We start from the raw sequence: 6,553 nt of genomic DNA on the forward strand, positions 1-6,553 counted from the left end.
TATATATATATATATATACACACACACACACACACACACACACACACACACACACTTACACAGGTGATGTAAAACTCTAACTTAAAGGCATATTAAGTTCAATGATGGATCTTGGTTAAAGTATTAGTTTAGGTAACAAGGATTTGATATTTTGAATCCACCCTGTCAAAGCATACAACCCATGCCAGCATGGAGTATGGATATTAAATGATGATGATGAGATGAATACACTGGTAATAGTAGGTAGTACTACTGCTGCTGCAGCTACTACTACTCCAACTATACTACTACCACCACGAACAATAATAATAGGAGGTGAATTATTGTTGGGTCCTTGGGAACAGTATCAGAAGGCATCAAGGGGAATATAAAGGAAATTGGAATTGAGTGCCCAGTAGAACTGTTACAAAAGGTTTGCCTCCTTGGCATGGCCAGAATAATCAGGAAAGTATTAGATAGCTGAAAAGAATGGATAGCTTGGTACTGTAGGTTTGCATGTATAGCAAGTCTGCTATACATGCAAGACTCCAAGAGCTCCAACAAAAACTGCGATAAAGAGAAATAATAATGATAAGAATAACAACAATAATGGTTTCAAATTTTGGCACAAGGCCAGCAATTTTGGGGAAGGTGTTAAGTTGATTACATCAACTGAAGCTGGTACTTATTTTACTGACCCCAAAAGGATGAAAGGCAAAGTTGGCCTTGATGGAATTTGAACTTAGAATGTGAAGACAGACAAAATGTCACTAAGCATTTTGTTTGACACGCTTATAATTCTGTCAGCTCACCACCTTAATAATAATAATAATAATAATAATAATCCTTTCTAGTTCCTTTCCCTGAAATTTCAGGGAAAAGAATTAGTTGATTACATAGATCCAGTGTTTCACTGGTACTTAATTTATTGACCCCGAAAGGATGAAAGGCAAAGCTGACCTTGGTGGAATTTGAACTCAGAACATAAGGATGGATGAAATGCTGCTATGCATTTTTGTCCAGTGAGCTAATGATTCTGCTAGCTTGCTGCCTTAATAATAATGATGATGATAATAATAATAATAATAGTAATAATAATAAATAGTTATAATAATAATAATAATAATGGAGCAAGATGATGATTGTTGTTGGCTTCACTGGAGCAGTATTTTTGATACGGAATCAAATTCCAAATGACCTGCAAATTTTTCTACCAATCTTGCTGGAGGCACTGTCTTCATGGCTAAGTTCTCCCCCATGAGTTTCAAATCTCAAATCAACAAGTTTTTACTGGAGAGATCACAACATCAACAACAATATCAATGGTATTTTGCTCTGGGTTAGCTCTGATCAGTATAATGATCAAAGATGCTCCAACCATGACAACCCTGTTGAACTTCTTCAACCCTTTAGCATTCAGATTACTCTGTCAGATATAATGCTTATTTACTCACATTGTTTTGAATTTATCTTGCATTATCTCATAGCTCTGAGATTTCAATGATGTGATTGTTTATTTTTAGAATGACATTGTAGGGTAGGTGTGAGAGGCCGGATCTGGTCAGTTTGAACATAAAACAAATAGAAAAAGTTTGGCTGGATATGGCCAGTTTAAATGCTAAAGGGTTAAACTAACCAACTGACATTCCATTGGTTACAACAACGAGGGTTCCAGTTGATTCAATCAATGGAACAGCCTGTTTGTGAAATTAATGTGCAAGTGGCTAAGCACTCTACAGACATACTCTCTTTACTCTTTTACTTGTTTCAGTCATTTGACTGTGGCCATGCTGGAGCACCACCTTTTAGTCGAGCTAATCGACCCCAGGACTTATTCTTTGTGAGCCTAGTACTTATTCTATCGGTCTCTTTAGCCGAACCGTTAAGTTACGGGGACGTAAACACACCAGCAATGTTGGAGGGACAAACACAGACCCACAAACATATACACACACACATATATATATATATATACATATATATGACAGGCTTCTTTCAGCTTCCGTCTACCAAATCCACTCACAAGGTTTTGGTCGGCCTGAGGCTATAGTAGAAGACACTTGCCCAAGGTGTCACGCATTGGGACTGAACCTGGAACCATGTGGTTTGTAAGCAAGCTACTTACCACACAGCCACTCCTACATGCGTAACATTAACATAGTTCTCAGGGAGATTGAGCATGACACAGAATGTGACAGGGTTGACCCTTTGAAATATAGGTACAACTCATTTTGCCAGCTGAGTGGACTGCAGCAATGTGAAATAAAGTGTCTTGCTCAAGGACAATGCACGTCTTCACAAAGGGCTAAACTACAATATACAATAAGACTTTTTTTTAAGGTAGTCAGATATGATCCAATAACATTAAAACTCTCCTTGTGGAAGTAAAGATAGTTGTGAAGGTGGTAAGAGTTATGGTTGAGAGACCCTATTCTACCAACAAAACGGGACAACAAGCTGGAAGTTAACTTGACTGGATTTGAACTCAGAACAAAGAAGTATGAAACCATTATATCACATGGATGTTTGGATGATGATTTCAAAGCAAGTAACCTAGTAAACAGCCAAGGAGTAAAATTCACTTTACACTCATGACTGCTTTTTAGTCTACTCGTCCACTCACCTCAATCCAACCAATATTGGCCAATCAACACCAAATGACACAAAAATGATTATGATAATGAAATGGTGGTGATGGTAGGAGTTATGTTGGTGGTGGTGGTAGTGATGGTCACTAATGGTAATGATGCTGTTTAGCACTAGGTAAGCATGATAGAGCAGATCTATGATCAGAAGCATTCCGCCCATGACCATCCATATATCTAGGACTACACTGTCTTACCTTTACTAAACAGAAAATGTGCAATTTGAAGTTGATTTGGTTGCTATTTCTGGCAGGCCAAATAACAGTAGAGAGGCTTCTCCCATTAGCTTGCAGTGATAATAATGGTGGTGGGGGTAATGGCATGCCCCTCCATCTCCATCTCTAAGTGGTATTTATAACAAAAACCTACATATATTCAATAGTGAGCCAAGGGCATCATTTCAGCAGTTTTTACATACTCCACTCCCTATATCTCCTGCCATTACCTGTGACGGAACCTGGAACATCTGGTGCAGCTGTCTACTCTTGTCTGAGAATTTTGGACAGAATCCAAACAACATATATATAAAATCAAACATCAACTGTCAACATCCTAAATATGAAATTGCCAACATTATTTTCGTATGCACCCCTACCCCTTTCTCTTTCATACTGCTGCAAATAGTTATTCGCAGCTAACTTTTTATACACATGCAAAATTGTATTCCCCCTGCACAAAACTATACTATGTACAGACAACATATGTGCATACATGTCACATCTACGCACATATATATGTGCATACACAGGGTGCAAATCAGTGTTTTCCATCATACCTATCTACCCCCTCAATTGCACTCACACTCGTTATTCTCCTCAACAAACTTTTTTAAACAAGCATCCCTTCTACATGCCATCACTATGGTTACCCATCCAATTTAAAGAACATGTTGACTGCATCACTCTAAGATAAGCTACATTTACAAAGTGAGTCACCCACTAGCTACCCTACACTTACATGATCCAATGAAAGAACCTCTATAATCACTCAAACCTTCTAAAAATCACAACCAAATCTCCCTCATGCTACACACATACTTAAAAGAGGAAGGACGCAGTGAAAAAAATGTCCTAGATAAACAAATAGACAAGATGGTTGTGGTTGGCCTGATGGTAAACAAGCAACAACTCATAAATATGTCAGCTGTTCATATGTTTCCATAACTTAATAACTAGACTATTTACATGTAAGACAAAAAGATTCTGTGAAATAACTGTGTGTATAAAACGACCAGTGATTCAATGTTTGGGGTATATTTTGGATTTATTGATTTTTTTTACACCTAATATAACATGAAGACTAAAAGTTCATTCCCCGCAGCTTACCTAACCACATATCATCTCTCTCTCTCATTCTCCCCCTGTTACCAGTATACAAAGCAAACACATATACACACACATACATGTAGAATAGGCTGACAGTGTCCATCTACCAAATTTCACTTGCAAGGCAGCATTAGCTAACCAAAGTTTTGTTAGGAGACACTTGCCCCAGATACTACACAGTGGGATCAAACTCAGAACTACATGGTTATAACAGACTTTTTAAATATACACTAACTTATTTTGTTGATACACTTAATTGCATAGGTAAAAAGATGCACATGTACATCATCATTTTACATGTTTTCTTCAGGCTAACATGCATTGGATGGGCCATTATGAACTGAATAAGTTCTTATTTGGCTTGGTTTTTGTACCATACCCCTTCTGTCACCAACTACCTTACAGAGTGCACTGGGAACATTTTATCATTTCACCAACATTATAGAGGCTGATTTTTCCCAGAAAGACTAAAGAGTCCTCTTTAGGTTATGTTGTCTTTTTTCATTTGTTCCCTAATACCAATATATATATATATATATATATATATATATATATATATATATATATATATATGCGTGTATGTATACATACACTCATACACATACATACAGCGTTAACTTTTGCATTGTTACTGTCTACTAAATTCCACTTACAAAGCTTTGGTCACTCTCAGGCTGAACTAGAAAATACCTGCCCAAAGAACATGCAGTGGAATCAAACCCAGCACCTTGTGGTTGTGAAGCAAACTTCTGAATTGAGTGGACTGTCAGACTTGCAGCACAGAATTTTGTCAGTGAACAGGTCGCGATCTCAAAGCAACGAAAATATTTTGACACAAATTAAATTTAAATGTTGAAGTGAATCTAACGGTTTTTGAGTGTTTACTAAATGGCTTATAAACACCTTCCACGCTGCAATTGTTTTCGTTCCAGCACACGATCTCAGATCAGGTCACTTGCTATGCAAGTACATTTCCAAAATAACTAAACAAACCAATAAGAAAAAAAGATAACTGACAGACAAATGAGAGGAGCAGATGAGGTACCATATATTCACATACCTACATACTTCAGGGTCTATGGTCTTCTATAATGTATTTAATGTGTGCTACATATAGTCTTTTATTTGTATCAGTCATTGGATAGCAGCCATCCTGAAACACTGTCTTCAAGTGTTTTACATGATCGTATCAATCCAAGTACTTAATATAGATTGTTACACAGAATTAATGTCCTATAAGTGCTGTGCTCGTGCGTGTGTGTGTGTGTGTGTGTGTGTGTGTATAACAATGTAAGATACAATTAAAAAACGTTTAAAACACAGTAGTAATGGATTTAATGTGTGTGCAGGGAGTGTTTTTTATGATGATAGGGTCCATATATATACTCCCAGCATGTGTGTGTGCATATGTATGCACTCATACATTTGATGCCCCATGCATCTGCCTTAAATACATACAATAATATGAATGCCGTAGCTTAATGGTTAGGGTATTCAGCTCATGATTCTATGGTCATGAGTTTGATTCCCAACAGCATGGTGTGTCCTTGAGCAAGACGCTTTATTTCACATTGCTCCAGTCTACTCAGCTGTCAAAAATGAGTTGTATCTGTAATTCAAAGAGCCAGTCTTGCTACATTCCATGTCATGTTAAATGTCCCTGAGAACTATGTCAAAAGTATGCATGTCTGAGGAGTGCTCAGCCATTTGCACATTAATCTTGCAAGCAGGCTGTTCTGTTTATTGGATCAACTGAAATCCTCATTGCGATACCTGATGGAGTGCCAGTTTAAATAATGCGCACATATGTAAAATGATTTTTGCACACTCACAGATATAGTCTTACAGTACATACGTCCTTAGACATCCTTGATATACAACTAATGGCCAATATAAACTATTCCTGGTTAATGGAGAGGAGTGAAAAGTTATGAAGACTGGACACAGCAGGATGTACATGTGTGTATGTGAATGTCTATGTGTATGTTTGTGTATGTATGCATAAAAGAAAATTGCATTACAACAATGGCGATAATGATGATGATGTGTGGATGTGTGTGTGTGTGAGTGTGTATGTGATCGTGGCTATATAAAGAGCCATGCATGTGTAAGTGTATATGAAAATACATGAGTGTATCAGTGTATGTATATTGTGAGTACATGAGTGCAAATGAGAATATAATTAGGAAATGGTATGAAGTGGTGTGAGTAAGATACACTAAGAAGCTGAAAGTTTCTAAAGATAACTGACAGAGAAATGAGAGGACTAGATGAGGTACCTTATATGCATCATGCTTCACATCTCTACACACTCCTGGTGTTGTGGTTTCTAATCACACACACACACACACACACACACACACACACACACACACACACACACATATATATATGGCTTAGCTGGCCAAAACATTGAAGTCACTGTCAACAATGTTCTTGTATAAGAATAATAAATTTGTATTCTGCAAAAGCATGGAGTAATCTATCAAATTAATATAAAATTGTTTTTATAATTGAACATAAAAACAAAATGTGTGTGTGTGTGTGTGTGTGTGTGTGTGTGTATGTGTGTGTGTGTGTGTGTGTGCATGTATGTTGTATGTG

At 37.1% G+C, this 6,553-nt stretch overlaps 1 protein-coding gene across 4 annotated transcripts in view; it reads right to left on the reverse strand.

The window, feature by feature from the left end:
- The window catches only part of LOC106874278 (uncharacterized), a 162,890-nt gene that overhangs the window by 87,395 nt on the left and 68,942 nt on the right, over positions 1–6,553 (reverse strand). The window lies entirely within an intron of this gene.

The sequence above is a fragment of the Octopus bimaculoides genome, chromosome 20 (genome assembly GCF_001194135.2).
Source record: "Octopus bimaculoides isolate UCB-OBI-ISO-001 chromosome 20, ASM119413v2, whole genome shotgun sequence".
NCBI classification, from domain to species: Eukaryota; Metazoa; Mollusca; class Cephalopoda; order Octopoda; family Octopodidae; genus Octopus; species Octopus bimaculoides.